Source organism: Balaenoptera acutorostrata, chromosome 6 (assembly GCF_949987535.1).
Source record: "Balaenoptera acutorostrata chromosome 6, mBalAcu1.1, whole genome shotgun sequence".
NCBI classification, from domain to species: Eukaryota; Metazoa; Chordata; class Mammalia; order Artiodactyla; family Balaenopteridae; genus Balaenoptera; species Balaenoptera acutorostrata.
This window is the reverse complement of record NC_080069.1, coordinates 115,490,908-115,511,500: the sequence shown is the minus strand read 5'-3', so window position 1 is coordinate 115,511,500 and position 20,593 is coordinate 115,490,908. Positions and strand designations below refer to the sequence as shown.

Sequence of the window (20,593 nt, the reverse complement as noted above, 5' to 3'; positions counted from 1 at the left end):
GTCCCCTTGTCCCGAGGGAAATCGCTGCCCCCCACCCTTGATCTGGGAAAGGCAGGAATGGGGATTCCCGGCCTCCACCCCTGCCCTCCCTCACTCCTGCAGCCCCTCACTGCGGCCACGCTGACCCAGGCCCCAGCCCCCCACCCCTTCTGAACACTGCTCACCAATCACCTGCCTCTCACTAGATGCTCCCGGGACAGTCATTTCTGCCCCTCCAGCCGGGCTGCCATTACCAGGACTCAGTCCTTGCAGCTGCTTGGAGAGGGGAACTACGTGCCCCTTTCTAAACACAGGAAACTGAGGCTCAGAGAGGGGCAGTTACATGTCCAGAGTCACTCAGGGAGAAGCTGCAGAGATGGGGCCCCCAAGGTCTGTCTGACTCCCAACCTTGGCTCTTGCACCTGCCCAACACGGCTCATGCCGTGCATGGCATCAATGAACCAACCTCCACACAAAGAAGCACTGTCTGTATTTCTGAACTGCTCAAGACTTTCCCAACAGCAGAACAACAAAAACACAAACCTAAACACAAATCTAAAAGTCAATAAGGGGTTTATGGCTCAAAAGCCAGGGAAAGAATAGGTAGTGAGAGTTCCTACAGCCCAACCAGCAGGAAAGCCTCTGACCAGGAGGGGGGTCACATGCCCAATCCTGAACCAGTCACAGCACCAGGAAGGGGAACTCTGATTGGGCCTGGATGGTGCCTTCTTCCCTGTACTCGGTAGTGGGTGCTGGGTTTGCTACCACAAGGGAAGGGGGAAATACTGTGGGACCTCTCAAAATCAAGTTACTACAAAGCCTGTTTTACAAACAGCTCAGAGAGGTTAAGCAACCCTCCAGATCACACAGCATTCCCTTTCTCTTGCTCCCTTGCTCTGAACCTGTGTGTGTGTGTGGCGGGGGTGGTGGTGGTGCACTGGGTGGGTGGAGTGGGGGGGGACATTCTCCTGGCCCCTGTGGGAGAAAGTCCAAATTTACTTCTTTCTGGCATTGAGGTCCTCTGAGCCCTGGCTCCTGCGAGTCGATCCCACTTCCCACTTCCCACTTCCTCCCCTGACCACATCCCTCCTAGATGTGCAGCCACCAACCATACAATACATCCTACCTGCTCTGCTGGACTGGACTTACCTGACCTGGGTGGGGCCTCAGTCCTCTCGAAACCATCTCTCCGGGCTTCCCTGGTGGCTCAGTGGCTAAGAATCCGTCTGCCAATGCAGGGGACATGGGTTCGAGCCCTGGTCCTGGGAAGATCCCACATGCCTCGGAGCAACAAAGCTGGTGCGCCACAACTACTGAGCCTGCACTCTAGTGCCCGCGAGCCACAACTACTGAGCCCATGCCACAACTGCTGAAGCCCACGCACCTAGAGCCCGTGCTCCACAACAAAGACCAGCCACCACAATGAGAAGCCCGCGCACCGCAACAAAGAGTAGCCCCCGCTCGCCACAACTAGAGAAAGCCCGTGCAGAGCAATGAAGACGCAACACAGCCAAAAATAAATAAATTTAAAAAAAAAAAAAACCAAAATCCCTCTCTGCCAGGGCAGAGCCTGGCTCAGGGCAACTGCTTCTGAAAGGGTTCTGTGTGGATTCTGGAATGAACTGGAAAAGGACCTACAAGTCCTGGGGCTCAAAACCCTCCAGACACAGATAGCTCACCACCTCCAAGGCCCTCTCTTCTGTTGCTGGTTTGGGGCAAATCAATCCTACTCCCAACCCTCAAGTCCACTGCCCCAGGGCACCCCTGTGGGGAGGCTTCTCCCTTGGGGCCTGGAGTCAGGGAAGCCCCAGAGATCAAAAGGTTTCTCCGCCCAAGATTCAAGAGTCAAGAGGTTACTCTGACAAAGATACACACACACACACACACACACACACACACACACACACACACACACACACACACACACACACACACACGGCTCCATTTCCTTCCAGCGGGGATCCTGACCAACTCCTGAAAGAGGCCAGAGGACCCGCAGGTGGGAAGTTGAGGGGGAGGAAGAGAACCCCCCTTTTCCTCTGCCTGCCCTTGTCACCGTCCCCAGCAGCTCCCGGCCTGGGACCCCCCCCGAGGGGCGGGAACAAAGGAAGCACCCCCAGCCCAGCAGGACCCCGCGCACTTGCACGCGGCCCGCCACACGCAGGTCTCCCCACGGACACACCAGCTGGACACGTCCCTGCTCCCGCCCGCGGCCACTGTCTCACGCGGTGGATGCGCACGGGCTGACACACACAGCCCCCGGACCCCGCGCACACCCGCTGCCGCGCGGAGCCGGACACACGCGGCGGGAAGGCCCTGCGAGGTGGCCGGTGCCTGGGGAGGGGGCGGGTCCGGCCGCTCGAGGGTCGGCGGTCGGATGCCCGGGCGTCCGCCTGGGCCTTGGCCTCCTTCGGCCGGGGTGCGACCCCAGCGCCCCAAACACCCACGGGGGTCTCGGCGGCCCGACCGCCCGACGGCCGCGGTGCCCGACAGGCGGGCCCAAGAGCGGCCGAGACGCCCGCCTCCCCGCTCCGCGCCGCCCCTCGGCCGGGCAGCCGGAGCCGCGAGGGAGGCCCAACCGCGGCCCCTTGGCGCCACCTGCGGTCCGCACTGAGCGGGCGTCGGCCCGGGCGCCGAGGGGGGTGTCTCCTCGTCTCCCGGGGTCCGTGGGGCCCGCTGAAGCCGCAGACGCCCTCTCGGAGCGGCCACGTGGAAGGGGCGGGAGCTGCCGCCGCGCGGGTCCCGGGAGCCCGGCCAGAGCCCCACGGCTGCGGCCTCCCGGGCCCGCGCTGCTCGCACCCCCCACGGCGGCCACCGGCAGGGGCTGCTTTCTCGTTCGACAGAGGGGGAGACTGAGGCTCGGCCCACAGCCCGGAAGTGGGGAAATCTGGACGGGACCTTGACTCTGGGGCATGTGACTGGGGGCCCCCGAACCCAGCCGGCCACCTCCTGGGCCATTGACCATCCTGGTCTCCTCCGGGTACCACCTGCCTCATCCCGGAAGCTCTGCCCGCCCCAAGCCTCCTCTGAGGCACCCACACACACCCTGCCCATCTGTCCTCAGGAACTGCCCCCACCCATTTAACATGTCCTGGAGTCTTCAAAAAAAACAGTCCCTTGGAGCCCCAGCCTGACTGGCTACCTTGGGGCCAGGAAACCAAGACCCATGCAGACCCCTTAGCTCTGGCCTGGTCTCTGTGAGTCAGTCTGGTTGTCTGTCTAGACTGAGATCCTTCAGGCACCCCCTGCCACCCCCTACTGTGCCAGCGAGGACATGGAACCCACAGTTCTTTGCACCCATGACAATAGTGAACACCTTTGGGGCACGTGCTCTGGGCCAGGCCCTGTGCATCTCTCCTGTGATCCTCATGGCAAATCCACCCTGTGAGGTGGTATTATTATTATTCCGTTCTACAGATGAAACAGGGGCTCATCGAGGTCGGGAGGCTTGGCAGAGCTGAGATTGCAGCCCTAATTCGAGACTCACTTCAGAGCTCTGCCAGCCCAGTCTACAGTCACCATGTGGAACCCAGGCTGAGCGGGGCATCAGCACTGGCCTTTTGATGTGACCCACCCTGACATGGGGAGTGGCCACCCCCCGCACATACATCACGAGAGTCACAAATCACATTGGTCACGTGGTGTAAGGCTCCAGCCCAAGCCTGGCCCTCAGAGTCCCCAAGTGTCACACGCCTCCAGGCTGACCTTCCCTTTTTTCCAGATGGGCAAACTGAGTCCACAGAGACACAGGTTCTTGCTCAGGATCACACAGAACAGCTGTGGTCTAGGCTGCTCAATACCCCAGACAAGGAAAGAGCCCAGGTCCCAGGATCAGACCCATCTGTGCTTCAGGGCTGTGCTCCCCACTCTGTAGGGTCAACAGTTCAGCTGGAGCTCTCAGTCTGGGGGGGAGGAATGAAGTGGAGGAGACAGACACTGACACAGACAATGACAAACCCAGAGATCAGAGCTGAGGTGAGGGCTTGGCTGGGGCTTGGGGAAGCCCAAAGGAGAGATTGGACATGGGAGGGATGAGTCAAGGAAGGATTCTCAAGGAAGTGACATCAAGTGGGCTTTAAAGTATGCACAGGAGTTTGCCAGTGGAAAAAATGCAAGCAGGGATATTTCAGGGGAAGACATGGGGCTTAGAGGCCTGAGGGTTCCCATCTACACCTTGGTAGTTAAGAGTATGGGATTGGGCACTGGATAGGCCTGGGTTGGAGTCCCAGCCCTGCTGTGTGACCTCTGGCAGGTGACTTTTAATCTTTCTGAGCCTCCATTTCCTAGGTTATAAAATGAGAGTAATGATGATCTCCTCAGTCATGGGGCAATTGAAGTGTTAACAAGGGGCGGGATGCACAGGATGGGACCAAAGGTACCTGGTAGAGTGACTAGAGACTTGTAGGGAGCAGTTGGGGATAGGGGAAAAGAATGACGTGGCTGGAGAGGTCATCAGAGGGCAGACAGACTGTGAGGGACTTTGAATGTCAAGCTAAGGAACTTGGCTTCATTCTGAGGGCAGTGGGGCGACATGGAAGGGCTTTGAGTCAAGGAGTTACAAATATGTGGGAATTCCCTGGCAGACCAGTGGTTATGTCTTGGCACTTTCACTGCTGGGGCCAGATTCGATCCCTGATCGGGGAACTAAGATCCAGAAAGCTGTGCAGAGCAGCCAAAGAAAAAAAAGGAGGCGGGGGAGTTACAGATGTGATTCGTGTTTTACAAGGTGCCCACCAGCCAGGCGCTAGGGTGTCCTAGAGGAAGGACGGGGACGAGGCTCCTGATAGCTAAGCCCAGCCGTGTCCTCGCCCCTGGGCCCCCTTAGTCCCAGTGCCTTCTCCCCGCCGTGGGCTCTGTGAGGCTGAGAAGCTGCCCTGCTCTGATTCCCACGCTGGGCCAGGGCTGAGGTGGGGGCCGGCCTGCAGCCCCTACTCTCATTGCCCCGTGGCCCCAGACACCCCCGCCCAATCACTGCACCCCTGTGACCAGGCCTCTGCTTTCCCTGTAGCTGCCCTTCCCCTCACCACACACACACAGACACACTCCACAGTCCCCGTTACAGGGAAAGGACGGGCAGCACCGCCATAATTTCTATTTCCTTCTAAATAGATGGTCCCAGACCTGCTCCCACAAAACCAATTAAAGCACCTGCCCGGGACGGGGCTTTGTCAGCAAATTATTTTCAGGCTCCGAGGCCCGGGAATAAATCTCAGAAGGATGAAGTGAATGGAATGAGTAGGGAAGCTAGAGATGGGGGGTTCTCAGCAAGCAGGGGAGGAGGGTCACTTGGGGTCCGGGCAGCTGCGGGTAAGGTTTCACTTCTGCCTCCAGACCCCTAGCCCGGACTCCAGCACCGGCTCCCTTTACAGTTCCACCAGTGAATCGGTCTCCAAGGAGTCGGACATCTTGGCTCCATGTGGGGAATTCCCCCAGGAAGTTGCCTGGAAACTACTTCCAGGACCACGGGAGGGGGTGGGGGGAGGTATCTTCATGTCCTTGTCCCCATCGCCAGCCTGTCCCACGTCCTTTGGCTGCCTCCCCACCAGAAGTGGTGACACAGCCTCGGTGGGGAGTCAGGAGATCTGGGCCCGCAACTCACTGTGAGACCTCAGGCAACTCCTTCCCTGCTCTGGGCCTCAGTGTTTCTATCTGCAAAATGGGAGTGGATGGAAGTGGATCCAACTTTTTAGGTGCCCATGAAACTCCATAGGGTCCCCTAGTTCAGGCCCAGGCTGGCCTTCTGGGATGCCCATGGACTCTCTCCTGGGGCAGGCAAGGGCTAGGGGGCGGGTGGAGTCCCATCCAATGCAGCCATCACTGCACCTAGAAGCTCTCAGCCTGGCAGAGGGGAGGGAGGGGCTGAGGGAGCCCCAGGTGGGGAAGTGGGCAGTGACTCCTACACACAGGGTAGAGGCTTCCCGGGGAGGGATCACTGGAGCTGGGCTTTGAAAGATGAATGGGAGTTCACTGGATTGCGGTGTCATTCTCCCAAAGTAGAAATGATTCTGGTTCACGTGGCATCTCTGTGAGAATTAGGAAAGGCACTTTTACTTCCACTTTATTCCCATCTTTCAGAAAATTGTCCTAACTTCAGAAAATCTGCCATGTCTATGATATGTGCCCCTGGGGTCGTGAGTGCCCATAGGGTCATTCTGTGTACAACCCTGATCATTGTACTGCAGCTCTAGGAGAATCAAGCCAAAAGGGGCAAGGAGCTGCCCATCCCACCAGCCTTGAGAGAGGCTTAAGCAAGACAAGGGGGGCTCCTGCCAGCAGAGGGGTGCAAGGGGAATGCCCCCAGGGGTGACATCAGATGTGTCCCATCCCCAAATGTTGTAGATTCAGAACTTTCAAAGGTACCGAGGGCTCCCCCATTGGACCACAACCCTCAAGGAGTGACTGACGTCACCATGAATCCCCACCTAACCCTGCAACGGGGTCCAGTGGAAGAAACTGACACAGCTGGAGACCGTATCACAGAAGACTCTGTGCCCACACTTGGAGTCAGCCCAGCCTGGGTTCGAATCCCTGCTTGTCCACTCACAACGTGTGAGCTTTGATGTGGGGCAATCCACTCTCCCCATAGGTTCCTGGTAACAGTGGGACAGTCAGTCAACATCCAGCACTTAGCAGTACACCTTGCCCATGGTGAGAGCTCAATAAATGTGGCCATTCTTACTGTTACTATAGCAACTCTCCCCTCTAGACTGCCAGGTCCCTCTGCTCCGGGCTGCGTCCCCATCACTTCACCAACACCCACCGTGGCCCAGCCAATAGTAAGGACTTGTTACATGGCTGAGCCCCGGAGGTGGGTATCATCATCACTGCCATGTCACCTGAGGAGACAGAGCCTCAGAGAAGTTAAGCAACATGCTCAGAGTCACACAGCTCCTGCATGACAGGACAGGATTTGCAACCAGGTCCCTCTGATGCCAAAATACAGGCTCAAGCTAATTCCCTAGGTGCCCAAAAGGGGAATCTGTGTCGGATGCACAAAAGGGGTCAGACCTGAAAGAAGGAGCTGCCAGGTGCCAGAGCTAGAAGGTCTCCAGGGAGTCAGGAGCAGCCTCCCAACTGCCCCAGACTGGAGGCCATTCAGTAAGGGCTGCAGGGTCCCTGTGCCAGCACCCAGCAGCACTTCCCTCTGCAGCTCCGTGGCAGGGAGGGTGCCCACCCCTCACCCCAGCACCTGGCCTGGGGCATCTGGGAGGCCCTGGACTCTGGGCCTATACTCCCCTAGGCCACAAGGGACCCACTCAGTCCACAGATTGCTGGCAATAATAACAAAACAGTAACAAAATAATAACCGTAGATGGTGCCCATCCTCCAGGCCTCTGAATTAGCTGAAGGATCCCTGGCAATACCCCTGAGGTAGGGACCGAGATTATCCCACTTTACAGGTAAAAAAAACTGAGGCCAGAGAGGAGAAGTCACTTGTCCAGGGTAATTCCACTAACAGGGGGGGCACAGCTTGCCCGGTCCCTACGTCAGTGCCTGCCTGGGAGGGGCTGTTTCCCATGATCTCTCAAGAGCATTTTTCCTTTAGTAGTTACACATTTCATTTCATACGTGTCAGGAAAAAATAGAACCAACCCGTCAAGCTGAAACCGTTCACGGATATTAAAAATGAACATATTTTTTGAAGCAAGAAAAATCCTGAGTCAGTGAGGACAGGTGGAACTGGTCCTGGAACTGGAGGGACAGAGGTGGGTCAGCGCTGAGACACAACGTCCACGTCCCTCTTCTGCATCTGCACACCTGGCTGAGGCCCCAGAGCGAGGAGACACAGACGCGAGACCTGAACAGGCTTATCGGGGGTGACTCCATGCCAGGCTACAGGCAGGCACTATGACCACCAGGCAGTCACAAAACCATTGCTGCCTGAGGTGTGTTCATGCCAGCTCTGCGGGGAACCGACCTTTAAACTTGACTTCTCTCTCGTGATGGAGGAAGAACTGGGCTCAGAGAGGTTCATGCCCAGGGGCTCTGGCTACTAAGTGGAGGCCTGGGATTCCAGGACCCGCCCCTGTGCTCTCCCAGGGCTGAGAGAGGCTGGACTTGCCTGAGGGAGTTTCCCAGACCTGCAGGGCCACCCCAGACCCTCTGTATCAGTCCTGCACTTACCCAGGATTTGTTTCTTGTTGTTTGTCTTTAATAACTTTTCTTTCTAACTACAGAGGTGACTATACAAAGCAGTCTGGTACGATATAGTAATAAGAGTTCAAAGAGCTTCTGAGTGTCGTGACAAAGCTGTGTGACTTTGGGGCGCGTTACTTAGCGTCTCTGAGCAGCACCTTCCTCATTTGCGAAGTGGGGATCCTAATATCTCCCTCAGAGGGGCATTTCGAGAGTAAAATTAGATAATATATGTGACTCAGTCAGCATTAGACTGGGAAAACAGTATTTCAACAGGAGGAATTTGATCCAGGGAATTAACTACACAGGTGACATAAGAGCTGAGAAGCCAAACGGGATGAGGCAGAGACCCAGAGATTATTGAAGCAGGTAGCCACTTGCCCCCCTGTGTGGGGAGCACAGTAGGAGGAGATGGGATTCACAGGGGCCACACGGTGGAAGCTGGAACCAAGGAGGGCCCATGGGGGGCGAAGAGGGGAGCTGCAGAGGAAGCATGGTCCCTACCAGAGGCTGCCCAGGGCACAGCGACAGGGAGGAGAAATACCCTGGCTTCTCCCTTCTCCTGCTCTCCTGTCTCCCCCAGTGCCTCCCATTGGCCATTTGAGGGGCCTGGGCAGAGCGGGAGTAACCAGGCATGGATCTGAGGGCGTTTGCACAGGCCTGGGAACGCACAGCACCAGGTGCCCAGCCCAGTCAGTAAATGGCCGTGATTTCTATTCCTTTCCTTCATATTATTAAAATAATACATGCTTACTATATGAGGACTGTTTTGGTTGTAACAGAAACCCATTCAAGCCAGATTGACAAAAAAGGAGTTTAACAGAACACTACAGTGGAGTCTCCTGAAATCCAAGGACAGGACCAATGGGCCTGGGAAGGTTGCTGGGTCTCCCCCAGGGCTCTCCGGCTCTCTCCTGCTTCTCTCCTGCTTCTCTCCTGCTTCTCTCCGTGAGGGCTGCTCTGTACTCGTCGTGGCACACAGGCTCCTCAGCCCACCCGGCAGAAGACCGCTCCCGACGGCTCCCAGATTCAGACTGAATCGGGATTCCTTCGTCCCTTTTCCAAATTCCTGGGGAAGGCATTCTGATTGGCCCAGCTTGAGTACCAGGGCCTGTCCTGATCCAATCAGCTATGGCCAAGGGGGTGGAGTCACACGGCTGCCAGGCCCCTCGCCCCACGTGGGTGGGGAGCGCAGAGCCTCCCCCAAACCTGTGTAGAAATTACAGAGAGTCTTAAAATGCACTTTATTGTTTTCTCTTCAGATTCTTCTATTTCCGTTGTCCCTACTGTTAAGTTTAACATGAATAATGCCGGAGCCCTACCCCGGTATTTCCTGCGGATGAATTCCTGGGGGTGGCTCAGCTAATACTGAGAGGGCCCTTTGCTGCCTGCCCTAGCATAAATGCTCAGTAGCTGGTGGGATGTTCTTAAATGATTGTTCTTTACGAGGGAAGCCTGAATTGAGGGTTTCAGAAGCAAAAGACAACTGGGCCCCACTGCGGGCCATCCCCTCTGTGGTTTTATTTTGCTTTTTTGCATATTTGTTTAATTAATTATTATTCGATTACCTGATTAATTATTATTCCAGACTCCAGTAATCCATAATGCAAAATCATACAGACAAATGCTGGGCTTAATTAAATGGACCTTTTACCTCAATTGGGAGAAAAAGAGGAAAGTTCAAAGAATTGCACAATGAACACTTGTATACCCTCCATCTAGGTTCAACACCGATTCATATTTTGCCCATTTATCTCTTTGTCTCTCTCTCTGGGTCTCTCTCTATCTCTGTCTCTTTGTCTCTCACTCTCTCTTTTTCTCTCGCTCTCTCTCTATATATACATATATAAAATATATATACATATATTATATATAATACATATTAACATATTAAAATATGTAACATTTATATATAAATATATATACATATATAATATTTTTTCCTGGGCCATTTGGAAGTGAATGGCAGATATCATGACCCTTCACCCACAAACTTCTTTTCGTCTCCTAAGAATAAGGACATTCTTCTACATAACTACAATGCCATTATTATCCTAAGAAAATTAACAATGATTCCATAGTTCCATTAAACATTTCAGAGGAACGAATTCAAATTTCAGGGAGACTAATTGCCGTTGATAAGCAATTTCAAGGAATAAATAATATATATAAAAGTACCCAGCACAGTGCCAGGCACACAGTAGGAACCTAGTAAATGTCAGCTTTTCGCCCATCACCACCACCAATTTCCATCACCATCACTTTTAAAACCACTAAGTAACTGCAACCGGCATGGCTCGATGTGATGCCACAACAGAGCTGCACGGTCAGACCACCAGTGCCCCAGACGGGGCTCCCCCAACTCTTCCCCGCAGCCACAAGAAGGCAAGAGGAAAATTGCTGGAAACAAAAGACAGAGTCACAGGGCACTGAACTTGGCCTCACCAGCCTCCGAGTAACGGCGCCAGGGAGGGGATCGGTGCCAGCCAATGCCGCTCAGCCACTATGTGGCAGGCAGAGCTGGGCTCCTGGCCGGGGTCCCTCCATTTACCAGGGCAAGAGCGGGTTTTTTTTTTTAAATTGTTTTCAAAACAGATTTCATGTGGTCCCAAAATGAGACCATGATTGTAAATTAAAGTGTAATTAGCCTTTACGCTTTTATATTCATTAACTCTTCTCTGTTAATGATGCTAGGCTGGAGCAGAAACCCTGCATTACGCAACCACGTCCAGGAAATAAAACAGTGATTTAGATAATGGCCACAACGTATTGCTACTTACACATAATTAAACAAATGCTCCATTTAAACTTGGAAACATGACTGAATGTTGATTAACCCTCGCCCAGCAATTCTGCTCGGAACTGGGAAAGGGAAGGCACCGTGAGCTCATCTGTAACAAAGTGTCTGGACCAGTCCCGTCTGCCTGCCACGTTGCCAGCCATGCCCACCAGCCACACCTGTGCAGGGCGGGTACAGGTCTCGTGCCAGGAAGTGTGGTCACGGATGGCGGTGACCAGGAAAGTTATCCTGGGACCACTTAAGAAACCACCACACTAAATGAAACCAGCCAGCCACAAAAAGATAAATACTGTATGATTCCACTTATATGAGGTACCTAGAGAAGTCAGATTCACAGAAACAGAAAGGAGAATGGTGGCCACCAGGGGCCAGGGTACAGCGTTTCAGCTTGGGATGGTGAAAGAGTTCTGGATGGTGGTGATGGTTGTACCACAATGTGCATATACTTGATGCCACTTTAAAATGGTTAAATAGTAAATTTCATGTATATTTTACCACAATTTTTAAAGTTTATTTAAAGCATTAAAAAAAGGAAAAAGTCACCACACCCCAGCTCCACTGCCAGTGAGTACAAAAAGTGTGAAGTTCACCTGCTCGGAGATCAGCTCACTCGGTCCAGCACTGGATCTGATGAGACCTGACTCAAGGTTTTATGGAAATTTTTTATACTTTAAAAAATTATAATGAAGAATTGCTCAACATGTAAATAATTCAGACAGATGTTGAATAAAAAGTAAAGTTTCTGGTTCTCAAACTCATTCCCGAAGAGGCATCCAATAATTTTCCATTTGTCATTTTTCTACATGTATCTTTTCCAAATTATGTGTTGCCTTGCTGGGTCTCCCAGAAGCAGACCCTGAGACAGGTGGGTGCAGGTGGGTGATGTGGGAGGTGGTCCCAGGAGAAACAAGAAGGGGAGTGGGGAATAAGACAAGGAAAGGGAAGACTAAAAAGTGCATCACTCTATCAGTTATTTATTGCTGAATAACAAGCTACTCCAAAATCTCGTCTCTTCAAACAACAATCATTATTTGATTATTGATTCCTGTGGGTCAGGAAAGAAGACAGCAGGGATGAATTGTCTCTGCTCCACAATGTCTGGGGCCTCGGCTGGAAAACTCAAAGCCTGGGGCTGGAGTCATCCAAAAGTTCCTTGCTCATACATCTGACAGTTGATGCTGGCTGTCCTTTGGGGGCCTAGCTGGGGTTGTCAGCTGAAATCCCCACGCACAGCCTCTTCAGGTGGCCTAGGTTCCAAGAGCAACCATCGCATTCATGAGAAAGAGAAAGAGAGAGAGAGAGAGAGGGAATGCCAGGCAGAAACCATGTTGCCCATTAGGACCAACCTCAGGAGTCAGGCAGTATCACCTCCACCACCTGTTATGAAGGTCTGCCCAGGTTCAAGGATGGGGGAATGTCAGTGACCCACTGTAACAAGAGCACGTGGGGAAATGCAATCTGCCACAGTCAGGCAAGTTACGCCTGCGGGCAATTGGAACTCGATTCCAGAAGGGACCTCTGGGAGGTAGCCTGCCACCTGAATATTTATGGAGCACTCACTATGGGTCAAGGGCTGTGCTGAATGCACACATATTATGCCATTTACTGTGCAGCAGCTACTATTATTACCCCCATAATAAAGATAAGGAAACTGAGGCTTAGAGAGTACTGGGGCAGAGACGGCCCATCCATCCACCAAAACCTGCCTTTCCTGCTTCCCATACACACAGCTAGAGCACATCTCCCAGCCTTCTTGTGGGTAGGTGTGGCCATATGACTAATTTGTCTGCAATGGAGTGTGAGCCAAAGTAAGAGGTGCCCGTCCAGGCCAGGGCCATAAAGCCTCCCTCACGCGCCTGTGTGCTCCTTCTCCCTTCTGGCCGGAGTTAACACACAGCCTGGGGAAAAATACCCGTTGAAGATGTCAGACTCTTCCTCAGTCTGGGTCCCTGAATCACCTCATGGAAGAGAGGTCCCCTCCATCATTTATTTCATCCCCCCAACCTGGGACTGTTACTTTAGCAGCTAACAAACTTCTGTTGTGTTTGTCCATAACACTTTTGGGTCTGTTTGTCACCACAGCTCAAACTACTCTAATACAAGTGCATAGTATTAGATTGAATCCTCTGAAATTGCCATCACTACTTTGTAAATCAATAATGGCCAAATGTCAGCAATTTCAGATGATTCAACCTCATACACACAACTCACTCTTTTCAACCCCGCATGGTGTTCCATCTGGGGATGTCCAGAATTTATTTAACCACTCCCCTTTTGATGAACATCTGTGTTGTTTCCAATTTTTTGTCCTTACAAATAATGCTCCAAGAAACATTCTTAAATATTTATCATTATGGATATTATGAAGGTGTCCATCAGATAGGTTCCACAAAGTGGGATTGCTGAGTGGGTGCTGCACATTTAAAAATTTTCTATGTGCATGCTTGCTTTGGCAGCACATATACGAAAACTGGAACAATTCAGAGAAGATTAGTACAAGGATGACACGCACATTCGAGAAGAGTTCCATATTTTTATACTGTAATAAACCATGATGGAAAAGAATATGAAAAAAATATATATATGTATGTGTATGTATATATATATATATGTGTATATATATATATATATATATATATATATATATATATATAGAAAAGTGAATCACTTTGCTGTATACCAGAAACTAACACAACATTGTAAATCAACTATATTTCAATAAAAAATACATCTTAAAAAAATGTGATATGTGCTGCTCAAATTACTCTCAAACATTTTCTAACAATTGTATATATATGGGGGGTGGGTGGTAAACAAATGCTAATACAGGACTTATTACATGCCAGGCCCTGTTCTATGTTCTTTACAAATATTAATTTATTTAATCCTCACCACAACCCTGTGAGGTAGCTACTATTATTATCCCAATTTTACAGATGGGGAAACTGAGGCCAAGAGAGGTAGCTTGCCCAAGGTCATGCGGCTGGTACGCGGTGGAGCTAGAATTTGAGCCCAGACACCCTGGCTCCGGAGTCCCTCTTCAGAAGCGCCAGGTCCTGCTGCATGTGAGAGTGACGCCTGCCCCAGAGAGGCCCCTCAGACTGAAATGCGCCAGCCAGGCCAGCCGGGAGGCCTGCTCTCTTCCCGCTCAGGAAAAGTGAACAAATAACAGCAGGTCACTGCCCCTGTGAGCAATGGGCCTGCCCTGGAGTAGGCACGGCACGTACTTATTAAAAGACAATTAAGGACTTCCCTGGTGGTCCAGTGGGTAAGTCTGCATGCTCCCAATGCAGGGGGCCCGGGTTCAATCCCTGGTTGGGGAACTAGATCCCACATGCATGCCACAACTAAGACCCAGTGCAGCCTAAATAAATAATAAATAAATAAATATTAAAAAAAAAAAAAAAGACAAACATGAGTAACTCGCAGGAGTCTTCTCCCTGATTTCCTTTATTCTTACTCAGACTCCTGGATTTGTTTATTGGTCCCTGGAATCAGACCAAGCTGAGCATAGCCAGTAGCCATGTGCCCTTCTCTGAGCCTTTGTTCTTTTGTCTAAAAAGAGGGGATAATAACAGAACTTACCTCAAAGTTTGCAAGAATGACATGAGAACAAACTAAGTGAAAACACCACAATTTCAGCCATTTACTCAAGAATTTCTAGAGCCCCATCTGTGTGCCCTTCACAGCTGTGGGTCCCCCAGCTCCAGAGCCCAGCCAGGCTACAGGGTGGCCCCAGGAGGCCAGCTCAGGCTGCTGAGCAGGGTTCCGGGGTGAACAGAGATGACAGGGATGACCGGGGAGGACTCTAATCCAACAAACCTGATGAGTGGTAAGTTGGGAAGTTTAAGGGAATCCCTGGCCCAGGGCGGGGACAGGAGAGGCTGGTCTGGGAGGCAGCATTAAAGGGGTGAGGAGTGTCCTGGGCAGAGGAGGCAGCCCGTGGGAAGGCCCGGAGGTGAGAGAGGAGGACCTTGGAGTCATCTTAAGGAGGCTGGACCACATCCCAAGGGCAATGGGGAGCCATGGAGGGATTTAGAGGTATCCCTCTGGCCACCTTGTAGAGAATGGACCCGAGAGGCTGAGCCTGGAGACAGGAGTGAACTCAGGAACTAGGTTTCTGTTTGTGCCTCCTGTTTACACCATGAATACTAATCTTAATGTGAACAATACCATCCTCCATTTTTTTTTATTGTTTTATTTTTTATTTTTTTGGCCGTGCCATGCATGTGGGATGTCAGGTCCCTGACCAGGGATCGAACCTGTGTCCCCTGCAGTGGAAGCTTGGAGTCTTAACCACTGGACCGCCAGGGAATTCCCAAGACCATCCTCCTTAATAGTAGGAATTACCCTGGAAATCAAAACCTAGAAATCAGCCTGAAGTGAGGGCAAAACTAAAACCTCACTCTTTCAGGTGTGTGCCCTGGGCTTGTGCCTGCACAAGCCTTTTCCTCCATCTGGAAGGCACCCGCCCCACCTAACTCCACCTGTTTCAGTCCTCCCCCCATGGCACTCCTGCAGGAAGTCCTCCATGATTCACTGGCTGACAGTGGCCTCGTTTCCTCTGAGCTCCCCGCCAAGTCTCTTACTGGGTTCATCCAAGGGTGCTGGACACATTCACCCACACGTGTCGTGGTCACTCACGGGTCAGCTCATCTCTGCCTGCCTCCTCCACCCTCAGCCTCTCCCCAGGGCTCTGCGGAGAATAAGGACTCAGTACTGGGGGCAGCATCTAACCTCTTCTCTGTCTGACTTTTCTCCCTGTGTTCCTAGCACCCAGCGGCCATCATTCATTCATTCATTCATTCACTTATCCATTTGCCAAACACAGAGCGCCGCTCTGTTCCAAGCTTGTGCCAGGGGCTGGTCACACAGTGGTGAGTCAGGAGACTCAGCCCAGCATCTCGGAGCTCACAGTCTGCTGAGGGAGGCGGAACAGCCATCAGGCAGGCGTGGGAGGTGCTAGTACAGGAGAAGCCCAGCCTGGGAGGAGGAGGGGAGGGGAGATTCAGGTAGGGAGACGTGCGCATGCTGCCAAAGTACGTTTCCCAGTATCCTATATGGCTCCTGTATGCGAGGGTGGAAAGCGAGGGTGAAGCAGTGACCTTTACTCTCTGAAGGTCACCGTAGTCAGATGTGGACACAGGCAGACCCAGAGTGGCCGGTGGAGCCAGTTCGTCCTCACTCTCCTCACCTCTGCGTCCGGTTCTATGTCCTGCCTGCTGGCCCCCTGACCAACGGCAGCCCCCAGCCCACCTCCAGAGGCTCGGCCGAGAGTCCCCCAGAGGCCATAACTCCCATAGGCCCTGGACAAGCCTGGCTTTTCAGATTGCCAGGTGGAGGCTCTTTCTCTGGCCCTCCAGTTCCCCCTCTGGACCTTCGCCTCCCCAGCTCTGTCATGTCAAACCTAATCCCCATGACAAATCCATATCCCATAACACTCACAGGGCTCTGCCTCCTGACCCAGGGCTGCCTGATACAGTCATTGGCACTGGTGATGCTTCCAGGGGAATCTGGCATCGCTGTTCCAATCTAAGTAGATTTAGAGGCATTTTTAAGGACCCTGCTGCTGGGGTAAAGGGGACGTTGGTGGTCCATGGCATGCAGTTGTGAAGCAGTCACTTAAATGATCACCTTTCAACCCCTGGAGTCAAGGCCTATAGAAGGCTCTGGGTGACCAAGCAGCTGCTGGCAGAGAATGTGACTGGAAATAAAGAGCATCAGGGCTGTGGGGCTGCTCGGTAGCTTCTAAGTGCACCGGAAAACTTAGAAACAAAAGATGAGCTCAGGGTCTTGAATTCCCAAAGTCTGAGTGATGAGCTAGAGGTTATCCCTGTGCCTGGAGAAACCCTAGTGGCCGAGGAATAATGATCTTCCTCAAGACCATCTCCCGCCTCTCGTTGTTTCTAGATCTATAACCCAACTCAAGACAGGCAAGTTTCAGGATATTAGGTACAAGGTGTGACCCATGAGGAGGCATTGTGCACACCAAAGAATTTCAAGATGTCTCCAGCTTATATGAGCAGGGAAGCATGTATGAGAATAGACACAAAGGGTGGTGTGTCATAATGGAAGGAGTATAACGTGTTGAAGTGGGTGGATGCACTAAGCAGAGACCCTGGATTCCTTGTGTTAGCTCAGGCAACTGCGAATGGCTGTATATGGTTGCCCAGCTGGTTCATTGAAAGCTGGTCCCAAGGTAGCCTACACTGAGTGAAGCTGAGATGCCAGGATTCCTTTAGTAGAATGTAGAAGAAAGTATCCAAAAGATTCAAGGGAGTGCTCAAATGCTGAGTGGACTTTTTTTTTTTTTTTTGGCTGCGCCTCGCGGCTTGCGGGATCTCAGTTCCCAGACCAGGGATCGAACCAGGGCCCTCGGCAGTGAGAGTGCGGAGTCCTAACCGCTGGACCGCCTAACTTCGTCAGGCGGTGATTTTTTTTAAAATATTTATTTATTTATTTTATGTATTTATTTTTATTTTTGGCTGCGTCAGGTTTTCGTTGCAGCACGCAGGGCTCTTCATTGCAGCGCGTGGGCTTCTCTCTAGTTGTGGCGCGTGGGTTTTCTTCCCTAGTTGTGGCGTGTGGGCTCTGTAGTTGTGGTGTGTGGGCTCTGTAGTTTGTGGCACTCGGGCTCACTAGTTGCGGCACGTTGTCTTAGTTGCCCCGCGACATGTGGGATCTTAGTTCCCTTGCCAGGGATTGAACCCACGTCCCCTGCATTGGAAGGCGGATTCTTTACCACTGGACCACCAGGGAAGTCCCATCAGGTGGTGATTCTAATCGCGGCTATTGTTCTGATGTCGTTTCTTGGCTGGAGCTCATCAGTACATCTGGTACCTCTTCTCTTATCAGCAGCAGTTTACATCCAGTGGGCAGGGCCAGTAATATAGCTTCACCAGCCAACTTCAGGGTTACATCAGCTCTCCAGCCCTCCTGCATAGTCTAGACCACAGGAACCTGGACTCCCTTTCTCTTCCACAGGCCGTCACAATAGTCCCCTGAGCCCGCTGTGTGGCACCACTCCCCAGGGAGACCAGAGCGTCCCTGGTCGCAGACGGATTACAGAGCACACTTCCATCACAGAAGGAGCAGCACTTTGCTCTCCTTGGCATAGATGCTTCTTCTGAGTATGGATTTGCTTTCCCAGCCCCAAATGCTCTGCCAATACCACCATCCCTGGACTTACAGAATGCCTTATCCACCAACATGGTATTCCACAAAACATTGCTGCAACCAGGGCACACATTTTGCAGCAAATTAAGTCTGGCAATTGGTCCATGGAATTCCCTGGTTCACTGTGGAATTCCCTATCAATCTAAAGCAGCTGGCTTTTTTGGAGGGGGGGGGTGGGTGTATGTATAAAATATTTATTTGGAAGGAAAAAAATGGCAGCATTTAGTGTACATTTAGTGTATTAGCATTTTAAAAAAACTGCAAAGATGAACATTGATACATGTGACTTTTTCTAAATACACTTTTAATAGTGTATTATTGTTAGTTTTTAAAATAAAATTACCAGCAATTTTTCCAAAGTATTATTTTATAGTTACTGAATTTCAAATTGGCTCTTCTTTGTAGATGATGTTTGATTTTGTGTTTTTAAACAAAGTTTTCATTTATTGAGGGGTTTGACTGCTCAATATCATAGCATACTGTAGTATTTTTACAGATTCAGGATTGTTTCTGGGGAAAAATCCTGACTGAAATTCAGTGGAAACACATCTATGGTCTTGAAATAAATATACAAAATATTGGGACCTTCCGTTCAAATGAGGCAGGGATAGAGCCAGTGATAGCTGAGCCATATTGGAGCCCCAAGTGAAAGGTAAAGTTTGTGCCCTTGCATCCATGAAATGTAAAGTATGTGCCCTTGTATTCATGTTTTATTATTTTTAAAATAAATTTTATTTTTAAAAATAGTTTTAGAATTACAGGAAAATTAAAAAGATAGTCCAGGGCTTCCCTGGTGGCGCAGTGGTTGAGAATCTGCCTGCTAATGCAGGGGACACGGGTTCGAGCCCTGGTCTGGGAAGATCCCACATGCCGCGGAGCAGCTGGGCCCGTGAGCCACAATTGCTGAGCCTGCGCGTCTGGAGCCTGTGCCCCGCGACGGGAGGGGCCGCGATAGAGAAAGGCCCGCGCACCGCGATGAAGAGCGGTCCCCGCACCGCGATGAAGAGTGGCCCCCGCTTGCCGCAACTGGAGAAAGCCCTCACACGAACCGAAGACCCAACACAGCCAAAAATAAATAAATAAATAAATAAATAAGAAAATCCTTTAAAAAAAAAAAAAAAGATAGTCCAGAGAGTTCCCATGTACCTCCTTACCCAGTTTCCCCTGTTATGCATATATTAGTATGGTACATTTGTTACAATTAATAAACCTATCTTGGTACATTATTACTAACTAAAGTTCATAACTTATTCAGATCACCTTAGTTTTTTTTTTTTTTTTTGAGCAGAGAGAGATTTATTGCAGGGCCATGCAAGGAGATGGGTGGCTCATGCTCTAAAAGTCTCCGAGCTTGCCAAAGGGTTTCTTTGGCAAAGCATTTTTAATTTTTTCTTTTTTCTTTTTGAATTTTATTTTATTTATTTTTTATACGCCAGGTTCTTATTAGTTACCCATTTTACGCATATTAGTGTATATATGTCAATCCCAATCTCCCAATTCATCCCACCCCCACTTTCCCTCCTTGGTGTCCATACATTTGTTCTCTACATCTGTGTCTCTATTTCTGCCCTGCAAACCAGTTCATCTGTACCATTTTTCTAGGTTCCACATATATGCATTAATGTATGATATTTGTTTTTCTCTTTCTGACTTACTTCACTCTGTATGACAGTCTCTAAATCCATCCACGTCTCTACAAATGACCCAATTTTGTTCCTTTTTATGGCTGAGTAATATTCCATTGTATATATGTACCACAACTTCTTTATCCATTTGTCTGTCGATGGGCATTTAGGTTGCTTCCATGACCTGGCTATTGTAAACAGTGCTGCAATGAACGTTGCGGTACATGACTCTTTTTGAATTACGGTTTTCTTAGGGTATATGCCCAGTAATGGGATTGCTCAGTCATATGGTAATTCTATTTTTAGTTTTCTAAGGAACCTCCAAACTGTTCATCATAGTGGCTGTATCAATTTACATTCCCACAAACAGTGCAAGAGGGTTCCCTTTTCTCCACACCCTCTCCAGCATTTGTTGTTTGTAGATTTTCTGATGATGCCCATTCTAACTGGTGCGAGGTGATACCTCATTGTAGTTTTGATTTGCATTTCTCTAATAATTAGTGATGTTGAGCAGCTTTTCATGTGCTTCTTGGCCATCTGTATGTCTTCTTTGGAGAAATGTCTATTTAGGTCTTCAGCCCATTTTTTGATTGGGTTGTTTGTTTTTTTACTATTGAGCTGCATGAGCTGTTTATATATTATGGAGATTAATCCTTTGTCCGTTGCTTCATTTGCAAATATTTTCTCCCATTCTGAGGGTTGTCTTTTCGTCTTGTTTGTAGTTTCCTTTGCTTTGCAAAAGCTTTTAAGTTTCATTAGGTCCCATTTGTTTATTTTTGTTTTTATTTCCATTACTCTAGGAGGTGGATCAAAAAAGATCTTGCTGTGATTTATGTCAAAGAGTGTTCTTCCTATGTTTTCCTCTAAGAGTTTTATA

At 50.6% G+C, this 20,593-nt stretch overlaps 1 pseudogene; it reads left to right on the top strand.

The window, feature by feature from the left end:
- The first annotated feature begins 13,359 nt into the window (after positions 1–13,359).
- LOC114235562 (U6 spliceosomal RNA) lies at positions 13,360–13,451 on the top strand (annotated as a pseudogene).
- Positions 13,452–20,593: the final 7,142 nt, after the last annotated feature.